Below are 11,932 nucleotides of genomic sequence, written 5' to 3'. Positions count from 1 at the left end.
ACGGCCCCCCGCCCCCCGAATTGCCTGTAAAATAATTTCGTTACTATAACGCAGCGGTCGGGAACCTTTGGCTCGCGAGCCATATATGGCTCTTCCAGTGACTGCATATGGCTCCTAGCCAATTTTGAGTTGAAAAAAGAATAAAAAAATAAAAAATAAAAAATCAGTTTGGAACTGATTTTAAAATACTTGTGATATTGCTTAATAATGCTGTGTCATTTTAAAGTAAACAGAAATTAGTTTTGAACATAAATTTCACGGGTCACGCCTGCATGAAGCTCAACCTCACCACGTATGAACCAGACTACAAGGCCATCAGCAAAACCATGCAGCACCAGAAGTCGCATTAAAAGTAAGACATATTTAATTTATTATACGTTCATAATACTACATGGCTCTCAATGAAATATATATAGAAATATTTGGCTTTTATGGCTCTCCCAGTCAAAAAGGTTCCCGACCCCTGCTATAACGGAATATTTCTATGGATTTGTCTTCTTTTATTTATATATTCTTCTTACTCTTTGGTTTTTTCGGTAAAGGCACGTCAGTATACCTACCGAAAGAATCAGTCACGAAAGCTTCAGATCAAGATTGGATTCTTACTGGTTGGAACCTCCTGGTTACACCAGCCCACAGGGGATTATTGTGTCCGTCCGTCCGTCGTGTAGGGAGGGGCTGGGTGGGGAGGGTGGGGAGGGGCTGGGTGGGGAGGGTGGGGAGGGGCTGGGTGGGGTGGGGCTGGGTGGGGAGGGGCTAGGTGGGGTGGGTGGGGGGTGGGAGGGGTGGGGGGTGGGTGGGGAGGGGCTGGTCACCCCGTGGTGCCCGTATAAAAATCAACGTTTAACCTACTCACGCCGGCTTGTGCCCGCCCTCACAGTCGGGCATATTTGCGGAATACACCACACCGCCGTTGACCCTGGCCATTGACCGAGTAACCCAACGTTCCTACCAGCTCCCTCCGCAGGAATATGTTCTTAATTGTCGTTCTGCCCTTTTTGTTGGGCCACTTGAAAAACAAAAAATTGTCCGTTCATTAAAGTATCCGTAAGCGCGCAAGATGTGCGCGCGCACTCTTCTTCGACTGTCTATTTGCACTTGTACAGCCGAGTTGTCATTCCGCTGCTGGATGTTGTTGTTGTTGTGTGTCCATACTTCACCCCCCCCTGGGCAGCACAGGCTCCAACAACAACAACAGAGCAAGCGAGCGCTGATTGGCTCACGCCAGGGGGCGCATCGCACGCACCGCGCCGCAGCCGGTGCGGTGCCTCCAGACCTCGTCAAGACGTCCCACGTTCAGGTGGTTTGAGCCAGGTGATTGTGTCGGAGCTCGCCGAGTGGTGGCATCGCTCTGATGATGCCTTCGTCTAGATCTCCGTGTCAGTCTACGGATCTCTACGGGAGTCTCTGGGTTGCTGTGAGTGTATGGTTCTGCATGCATCTCCGTGTGAGTCTTTAAGGGTCTCAGTGTGAGTCTATCGATCTCTGTCTTCGTTTGCCAGATATTGATGGAGAGCATCAGCTGGTGGTTGAGCCAAATGATCGTGTCAGGGCGAGCGGAGTGGTGTATCGCTGTGATGATGCCTCCTCCTGTATACATATCTCTGTGTGAGTCTATGGATCTCTACGCGAGTCTATGGGTCTCAGTGTGAACATATACTTCTCTGCGTGAGTCTATGGGCTTCTGTGAGGACAGGGACTCCTCTATTTGCGAACATTCGACTTACGAACTTTCAGATAAAAACATGTTCGTATGTCAATTTGCCTGTTCGGACCTAGAGTCGTAAGTTTAACCGCCGCACAAACAGATGGGGGTGGTGGCATCTACATCTGCAGAACATGAAGAACCAGTGGCATCGACTTCTACATGAGATTATATAACCTTCAAAGCCATTCCCCGTGTTTAGTTTACACACCGTATAACATGTTTGGAATCGACAGCAGTAAAGTTGGACTTACGAACAAATCGACTTACGAACAAACCTCTGGAATCTAACTCGTTTGTAAGTAGAGGAGTCCCTCTATATGGTTCTGCATATATCTACGTGTGAGTCTTCCAGGGTCGCAGTGTGAGTCTATAGATCTCTGTCTTGCTCGTTTGACAGATGTTCATGGAGAGCAACAGCTGCAATTTCGCATTGAGGTGGTTGAGCCGGATGATTGTGTCAGCAGCAGAGTGGTGCATCGCTATGAAGATGCCTCCTCCCGTCTTTGTGGGATAACCTGGTACATTAAGTCGTTGTAATATATATATGTTCTGGTTCTGTTCTGGGTGGTGACCACAGTCTCCGCACAATGACCGAAGACGTGACTTTACCGAAAAAACCTAAGAATATGAATCCTTGCAGTCACGAAAGCTTCAAATCTAGAATTAATACCCTCTACGGGGATGAATTTTACCTATCTGTTAGAGTTTTTAACAGACAACGAGACAAGAAGTCACAGCTTCTCGAGACGCTGGCCTTCCGCAAGAGATGCCGCGATAACAAGGTAATACCCACCTACGTGACTTTACCGAAAAAACTTAAGAATATGAATCCGTGCAGTCACGAAAGCTTCAAATCTAGAATTAATGACCGAAGATTTTAAATTTTCCATCTGTGCATCATCATCAAATATACGTATCAGACGCCGCTATGGTTTGTGCTGGTATGAATTCATGCATCCAGAGCAATGAAGAACATCAGTTAAATTCGTGTGGTGATGATCAAAGATCCCCCGTGTAGCCTTAACAGACTGTAGGGGCAAGTGCTGTTAGCGAGCACCTATGAAGGCCGGAACGGTACACGAGGGGGTGGGTGGCCAGCACCACGCCCGACCGCCTTTGTCTCCCTAGTGACAATGTTTACACACCGCACCAGGTACTCATTTGAGGCTGAGTCGACTTAAGGGAGGCCCGGGACCGGTTCAGATAATCGTCGCTGGTGTTGGCTGTGAGCGGGAATCGAACTCGTGTTGCCGGGTTCATAGCGCATCACCCAGTAACACAAGCACCTTGGGAAATGATGGACACTAACAAACACACAACCTGGGTATAATTCTGAACACCTTGGAAATGCTGCAAAGTCAAAATGACAACCCTCGGTAGAGGGTGAAGACAGCAGAGGCGTCTGTGCAATGAGTCATTATCACGCCTTTGAAAACGCCGAGTGGTAATTCACTCTGGAAGATTACTAATTCGTTGTTGTAACTCACTTTAGCAAATAACGAGCACGGTAACGCGCCCTGGAAAAATTATGAACTTGTATTAATGTCTTCACATATGCGCACGCCAAGATGTTTTAGAATGAATTCACAAAATGCAACGTTTATAGATACCTCACTAACACGATAGATATCTCACTCACGTGATATGGAGAAATTATAGAGAACGACATTTCATTTCAAAGCCTCTACACGTCTCCCACCAATCTCATTTCACGTATTAATATGCATTCACTTGTACGTATACATGTACGTTAAACATAAGAGGGTCATTATAAATCAGTGGGGTATCGACACGTGGATCGCCCTGTACTGCACCACCTTTGAGAAGTTATCCGTTATTGAACGCAAACAGCGCGCCCGCCGAGTGGAGATATGGCGACGAAAATTAGCTCACGATTGGTGGATTATCGCAAATCGCAGCATCGTGAGTGATGGCAACGGCTTGGGGGAGACCTTCATCATCCAGCAGTGGATTTATCGCGGCCGCTGATGTTAATGATGAAAACCACAACGCAGACCGTGTCTGGAGAGAAAGTAACGGGGAAGGGTTGATAGATGTTGCGCAGGAGATTGAAAGAAAGCCCAGATTGTTATCCGCTGCCAATGGGGGTGAGCACGGGCTATTCACGTGGGATTAGGATTGGATTATTGAGGGGCTGTTTCACGCGTTCCCACTGACGATGGAAACACCACGACACAGAGATAAATGCTCAATGAGGCCACTCCGTCGGTTCCTGAATCTTGTTAATTTAACCTCGATTTATTTTTTTCTCATCTTGCCCGCCCGCTTTGTTCAGTGGCACCCCCAACGCATTGTACGGATGGCGACGACCTGGGGAGGAGGACTTCATCCAGCAGTGGATTGCTCATACCTGCTGCCAAGCCCACTTACTTTTCTTAGGACTAACATTTTATCAAATGTCTTCAGCTATGATCAATGCACTGCTGGATAAAGGCCATCCCAAGCTGTAGCACATCACCCAGGGTCTTGCAGTATAGTTTGAAATCCATTTAGCAGCTGCACATGAGCTTATGTCACGGCTCCACTCCACGGAGTAATTCGGTGTATTACTACGACTTGGTACAAGTTTTCCTCGGGAGATACATGTGGTTTTCCTTTTACAATATTGCCACTGTAAAACGGATACTTTTAAAACGTATACTTTTGTAATAAAAGGACTCAGACACTTCTTACTGACTCCGTGTCCTTTATTTGGGGTTCGCGTTCTCCTTCCCACACGGCACTCCTCCTGAGACTCTCTCCCTGGCAGCCCCACATCTGCCTTCGCTCCCGTAGCCTTCCACGCTCCTGCAGCTCCGCTGCAGGCTCTTGGTACAGCCCTCTGGCTGCTCCCCCAGCAGCTCCATCTCTGCTCCCTGTTCCTCCGTGCGTGGCGATCTCGCCACCTCCCAATGTCAGCCCTTCGTGGCCTCTATGGCTATCTCGCCATTTCCTACCTCAATCCTCCACTCTCTCTTCCACCCCGCTGGCTGGCGCCGTCATGAGCCCCTCAGCCACCAGGCTGAGGCACGGCGACCACCCAACGTGTTCACCACCCTTCACTCCCCCGACTGACCCAGATAGCTTCCTGTCTCCCCGCTATAACTTCTCCCCCCCGTCACCCTGACTCCTCCCTCTCGGATCGTCATATCCGCCCCGCCCATTTACGCCCGCATTACACTTTTACCGGATAAAGAAAATATCAATTCCAATATAAACACGACCGCATACTGGTTCACCGTAAACATTCTGCGATATCGATTACAGAACACGATTACCTCATCTTTACACGACGTTAACATTTATAGAACACGCAACAATGCCTCTTTAAATGTCAGTCACCTAACATTGCCCGTGTTTGTTTCGCTTGTATAAGTCGCTGCACCTGCCGCTCGCCGCAGAAAACACCGGCTTTTTGAAGTTGCTTCATAATAATTTCAGCAGCAGGAACAACAACAGCAGCAATAACAGCAGCAGCAACAACAACAACAGCAGCAGCAACAACAACAACATCAGCAACAACAACAGCAGCAGCAGCAACAACAACATCAGCAGCAGCAACAACAGCAGCAACAGCAGCAGCACAATCAGTCTGTAGGCACCAGGGGCACGCACGCACGCCCATTCATCAAGCAGCCTCCCCCCCAAGGGTTCATTCCAGTATTTTCCGCCTATTGATTTCTCCATCCGCATTATTAACAAGCCATCAGAAGTATGAATTAAAGGCGAGAGGGAGCGCGTCGCGATGCGCGCGAGCAACTTGGGAGGTAATGGGTCGCCCCGTGTGATCTGAGCGGCTCCTTGCGGCATCTCCGATGGGCGAGGTTTGGCCACGTACGGCGCGAAAGAAGTTCTGCATGCGGTACATACACCGGGGCTCGGCAAAAACACACACCTGGAATACGTTTCTCGCCGTTTTACAGAGAGACGACGTTGGGTTGGTTGGTAAAGGCCACTTTGGCTCCCCAAAAGGGTCAAGGGTAAGCCATCAATTACACGCAACTCCCGTTTACACCACGGCGTGGTCACTTAAAGTTGGGATACCCGCCTGTGTAATGTGACAACAACGTGATGGTTCACGTTATTCACTCTATTTCACGGATTTCTGGAGTTCTGATAGATTTTTGGAAGTCTGTGTCCACACAAAGCTGTCCTGGTTTGTCGTGATTCCGTTGAGCACATGAGCCTCTTGCAGTAAGGACTACATACTTGTGTTATGAACAAGCTTAATTGTGTATCTTTTGACTGATTTAAATTGTATTCTACTCTAAGGTATGTACAGTATACTGGCTCTGGCCCCCAACCCGCACTGACTGACGTGGTGAAGTATGGTCAAACATCCTCTACACGACCTGGAATGCACGGGAGGCCTTCATCCAGCAGAGGAATTAAACATTACTCAACCATATGAATGTTTTGTTTTATGCTAAAGTGATTTGTAAATTAACGCCGATGATGAATTGATGAACCTACAATGAATTGAAGTCCGAAGGCTTGGTGACCCAACTGCTCACCATCCGTGTTTCGCGTGACTTCGACTCCCGTCGACATCGTTAAGTTCGACATAAAGAGCAATCTCTCTACCTTAATGAAAAAAAACTTTAAGTCTACATAACGTTTCAAACGGCAGTTAAATCGACGTAAAACATTCCGATCCGCTTAAATCATTACAAATGTGCAATATGAACGTGTCAACAATACGCCTGCATATTAACTACACTATTTTAAAACGAAACAAATTTTATTTTACCAAATTTAGCCCACCCAGGCTATATACTGCAGCTCTCTTTCAGAAGGGACTTGGCCACGAATGATTCACCAACCCAGTGGCTTATCACGTGGACATTTAAAACAGCCAAAGACGCCGTACCAAAAACGGTGAGCACGTTTATTGTGTAGACATTCGGAGAGAGGCTCTGGGCCATGCAGGTAAAGCAGAGGTCGCAACCGGGTACCCGATACCCGTACCCTACCCGATACCCGGCTACCCGTATCCGTTTGCGACCCTGGTGCGGCCGGGTACGGGTACGGGTAGGCCGTGAGTCACTGGTGAGTCACCGTTTGTCACTCATTTCCCAACGTCTTGTCTCTTCTCACAATTCAAGTTCCTAGAATCAACCCACCCGCGCCTGCAACATGGCTTCATCCCAGAGGTCGCAATCGGGTACCCGATACCCTACCCGATACCCGGCCGGGTACGGGTAAGGAATCAAAACCCGTTTGCGACCTCTGCGGTAAAGCGACAAAGGAAGACGAGGAGTCTGGACTTGAACAGAGCCAAGGGAGTTCACAGCACGAACGACAGGGAGAAGGGACTTCCAGACGCATCTCCCTTGGTCATGGGGGGTTTTTAGTCTTTTTAAATGCCCGATGATGCAGCACTTGCGAGCAGCATAAGTGATGAAGCCGATGGCATTGCTCTTCGTTTGGCCGGGGCTCGTGTCTGTTTGAGGAATGTGTTACTGCCGTGGCGGGGGTGGAGGCGGATGGACAGCGCTTGGGGTCCTGAAGCGTTGATGCGAGAAGGACCCCGTCGGCTCGGCTTCAACGAGCACATCGACTGCCGTGCGAGGTTCACAACAACAACAACAGCAGCAGCAACAAACAAAAATACACCGAGGCTCTTAAAAGAATGCCAAGATCCGACGTGAATTAAATGAAGCGAGGCGGTCTGTAGGCACCGGTACAGTGTGACAGGGAGCGGTGGGCTGCCGCATAAATAATTCATAAGCAGTGTGAACGAGAATCGGGATGTACCATCACCTGGGCGGGCTGGGGGTGCCGGGGGATGGATGACATGGGCAAGGCACATCATCATGCGACTTGCGGACACAGGCGCTCGGCTCGCATTTAACGCGGCGCACGCCGCACAAACGCCGCCTCCTCCTCCTCCACCACCAGCAACATCCACTCCATCATCTAGGACTCCACGCCCGTTGCCATTTAAACCAAAAGAGCGGTTGCCTGCTAACGTCGGCAGCAGGAGATTTCATCCGCAGGCATCGGTGGCGAACGAACGACCGAGCCGTGGCGTTCGCGAAGAAGAGGCGAACGCGCGTGGATTCGGCCACGGAGGAAGAGCGCACGAGCAGGGAGGCAGCGAGGGAGGAGGCTCCGGGGGCTGCCCGTGCCAGGGACGGTGTCCACAACCAAGGGGTTAATGTCATAGCAACGGCTGGGTCCGCTCTGTGGTACTCGGACTCCTCCCTCGGTCCACGAGCCGATTGGACGTCGAGGCTTCGGGGAGAGGTTGACGAGCCAGCCGTCCTCGTCGAGAGAAGGGGCCGTTCGCTCCGGGCTTTCGGCTCCGGGAGCCGGCGTGGAGGAGGAGGGAGGAGGACCCGGGAGAGAGTGGCAGCGCCCGGGGTGGACCAGAGAGAGGGCAGCGGTTACTGGCTTCTTGCGGTCTCACTGCCCATCTCTCTCTCCATCTCCATCTCGCTCTCTCCCCCACCTCTCTCTCTCTCTCTCACGCTCCGTCTAATTATGACGAATCGGGGGAGGAGCGCACAGCTCTCGGAGTGCAAGAAGCAGAGGACGGTCCGTGGACCCCCCGCTCTGATGCCGCATCCGCAGTAGTGGGGACGGGAGAGGCTCGAGCAGAGAGTGTCGCGGGCTCGCCAAGGCTCGGCGCATCGCGGCAGATGTTGAATTTCGTGTAAACTGCTGCTGCCGCTACCGCGCGAATAGCGGACAACCTTTTGCCTTTCTGCCGTGGTGGCCAGGCGGCGGATTACAAAGGTCGCCTCGTCTCGGAGTGGCCGAGCTGCTGATGCTGCTGCGACAGGGAGGTAAGAGGACACCATCGCCAAGATTAACACCACAACCACCAAACACCACCACCACCAAACACCACCACCACACAGCACGCTCCTTACCGCCGGTTGTGGTCAAACAGCCTCCGTGATAGCCATGCCAGCGGGCTTGACAGCAGAACATCGTTGTACGCGCGCGGTCACGTCAATCCGCGGCTGGACCCAGGGCTCCGTTTGCGGGTTATTTAACCTCGCCGTGTCGTCAGTGGGGGGCGGGGAGGGGGGCATAGACGTGGAGACATAGAAGTACAGGACAACGATGGTGTTTTGCTGCTGCCCTCTGTTGTTGAGCATCGCGTTGAACTCTGACGCCCCGGGTGTGCGGAGTGGCCTCAACCCGGTCAGACGGCATTAGCGGCAGCATTTGTTGGAAGCGAATCATCATGTCTCGTCACAGCGCTACTGCTTGGTCGGGGGATGCTTGACCATACCTCACCACAACTGGACAGTTGCGGGTTGGGGAAGGGCGCGGTGGGGCAGCCCAGGACCGGTTTCAGATATCGCTCGCCACTGTGCTCAGCCGTGGCCGGGAATTGAACTGGGGTGCGTTTAGGTTAAGGGAAATGTCAAATGTAACTCGAATGTAATAACGTGCACGTTCTCGCCAAGAGATTGTGTCCCAACATAATTGTTAATCGTCCACACAGCAATCTGGGTGGATCTTATCTAACATTTCACAGGCCGCTGTGTTTTAATATTTGATGTAATTTTGAGTGGTATCTGAACCGATCCTGGTTCCCCATCTCCTCCCCAACCCCCTCCTTGACCAACTCTCAATCACCAGTGCGATGAAGTATGGTCAAACAACCCTCGTGACCGACACGGCGCTGGGAGGCTATAATCCTGCAGTGAATGGTACAAAACGTACGTTAATTGGACGTTTTGTCCAGGCAGTGAATGCACTGCTGTCTCTGACAAAACACATACAGACTCTGCCTTCTCGACAGACCTGTTCTCCACCTGAAGACGGTTGCTTGCGTTGTGGCCGAAACGTCTTGAGAATTATTTTATTATGTTTTATTTTTATTATTTTATTATTTTCCTTCTACGTGACTTTACCGAAAGAACCAAGAAGATGAATCCCTGCAGTCACGAAAGCTTTAAATCGAAACATACAATGTGCTTCATGCACACAGCGTCGACCATCATCATCAGCAGCAGCAACAGCTTTCTGTCACCTGAACACCAATTTCATTCACATAGACTGTACTGACCGCCTGTGAGTGGACACCCACAATGAGATCCGTAACATGTGTGCAGTTGCTGGGCGGATCCTTCCATCCCAAAATCGTGTAAGAGGAGGTTGGCTGCTTGAGGATGCCTTCATCCAGCAGTGGATTAACCATGGCTCCTGGTGATACTATATACGTGTGTTTTTTTTAGCAGGTGTGCAGCCTGCACACTTCATTGTGGTTTGGTTACCGTGATGGCAATGGTCGCCTGCAGGAAGCGAGCCCAGCCGTCGGTGAACCGCAGATGTGTGAGTGGGGTCACGCACTGGAGCGGACGCGACTCACTCAGGCCGACGCGCCCCACTCTGCGGGAAGCCACAATACGCGGTTACCCGCTTGGACTTACTGAGCCCCGCCATAGAAAGGTGGAATTCCCACCTGACATGATGATGGAGCCCTCTATTATTTGATGGAAACCTCACCGAGTCTGGAGACTGTGTTTTTGAGGAGGGTCCAACATTGGGATGTTTGGCCAATTTGTCGAACGAGCGGCTGTAAATGTTCAGTTCTGATCTGGGACTTTTTTTTCAAGCGGCGTTTATGATTTACCTATTTTAATTTGTAATTAACATCACTCAATGCAAAGACAATATTGGAAAATCTGAAACCCGGTGATGTATGGGAAGAGTTTGTTCTCGTGGCTCAAGCGTGTTGGTTGAGACGGCGGTGTTCATTGATCGGTGTAGTGCCCCGAGGCCATGTCACCACGGCCACTGTGTTTGTGGCTGCACCTGGCTTCCCCGTGCCAGGTGCGCGTTTGTCTCCCGTGAAAGCTCGAGAGCGTTTGTTGTAAAGCTGTCGGCACGGAGAGCGAACTCGTGCCGTACGTGCGATGCGTGCGATGTCTCATTTAGCCTCATTTCCGGGGCTGAGTCATTTTCCGTTCACGGCTGCATCGGTGGGAGATAGAGTTTGAAGTAAAACGTTCATTTAGACGCGTCGTGATGGATAATGAACGTGTTCTCGAGTCACTTGACGAGCATTTAAAATATCGCTCGCGCGAAAATTAGGTTCGCATTTGCCGACGTTGATGTGCACATATGAAGTCACGTGTCACCAAATCGTTAGCTCCCACCGAATGTTTTTTTCCGAGTCTCTGGTAGAGACTGGAGCAGGTGGCACTTGACTCGTAGCCACAGCCATAGCGCGAGGTACACTGGATACGATGCGCTGTGCCGAGTGCAGAAATATATTTTTAATTCCGGACCTGGGCAGACCCGGCTGAATTTAAGCCCTGCGTGTCGCACTTTTTAGAGCAGCTTGCTGACAGAGCCAGGTTGGGTGAGGCTTTTGACCTGCCCCTGTTCCATTAGCTTAGTGCCTGACCGTCGGTTTAATGGCCACTGAGGCCAGTGAAGACTGTTCCCTGTAAAGAAGATGATAAGATTAGCGCCGTTGTACATGAGTGGCATGTGCCGGTGCACGTGAGGGAAACCTCACGTTGTAGATATCTGCCCCCGGCCTGTCCTCGGCTTTGGCTCTTTGTGGGTGCCATCGCACGATTGTCCTCGCAAGACACGGCTACGCCACACAGGTGTGCAGGCAGACCTTTTGTTAATCCGCTGCCGGGTGAGGCCCTCCCCATGCCGTGGAGGTTGTTGGGGGAGGGGGCTTCTATGGCGGTGCTTCCCCACGCTGGTAAGTGCGGCTTGGTGAAGGCGGCTGAGAGCGTAGACTTCGGGGGCATGACAAGCTCCATACGATAATAGTTTTTTTACCCTTCTATCTGGCAACAAAACTGACACCTTTTTTTTACAAGGAGTCATGTTTACATAGACCACAATACCTGCGGTCATAATGCAAACAAAAAACATAACTCTGATAATGTGCACTGTTCTTGAAGTTGATTGGTCCACACCCGAGACAGCTTTCTTTAGAGCCTAGTCTCACATGGGTTGGACCAGATGACGCCAAAAGGTTGTCTCGGGTGTGGACCAATCAACTTCAAGAACAGTGCACATTATCAGAGTTATGTTTTTTGTTTGCATTATGACCGCAGGTATTGTGGTCTATGTAAACATGACTCCTTGTAAAAAAGTTGTCAGTTTTGTTGCCAGATAGAAGGGTTAAAAACCAATTATCATATGTTTTACTGGCAAATGAGGTTCCAATGGTGTAAGTTCCATACGACGGTGACTTTTTCTGCGCTGTCCTCTGCTGCCCACAGCATCCCCCGC

At 50.5% G+C, this 11,932-nt stretch overlaps 1 protein-coding gene across 10 annotated transcripts in view; it reads left to right on the top strand.

Moving 5' to 3' along the window:
• Positions 1–7,515: 7,515 nt before the first annotated feature.
• The window catches only part of RIMBP2 (RIMS binding protein 2), a 96,811-nt gene continuing 92,394 nt past the window's right edge, over positions 7,516–11,932 (top strand). For all 10 annotated transcript variants that reach the window (XM_061561837.1, XM_061561836.1, XM_061561835.1 and 7 more), the window contains exon 1: positions 7,516–8,499. The gene's annotated coding sequence lies outside the window, so the exon portion shown is untranslated. The remainder of the gene's footprint in view (positions 8,500–11,932) is intronic.

Source organism: Lethenteron reissneri, chromosome 28 (assembly GCF_015708825.2).
Source record: "Lethenteron reissneri isolate LAM-NWPU_2019-01 chromosome 28, ASM1570882v1, whole genome shotgun sequence".
NCBI classification, from domain to species: Eukaryota; Metazoa; Chordata; class Hyperoartia; order Petromyzontiformes; family Petromyzontidae; genus Lethenteron; species Lethenteron reissneri.
This window is presented reverse-complemented; position numbering and strand designations above follow the sequence as displayed.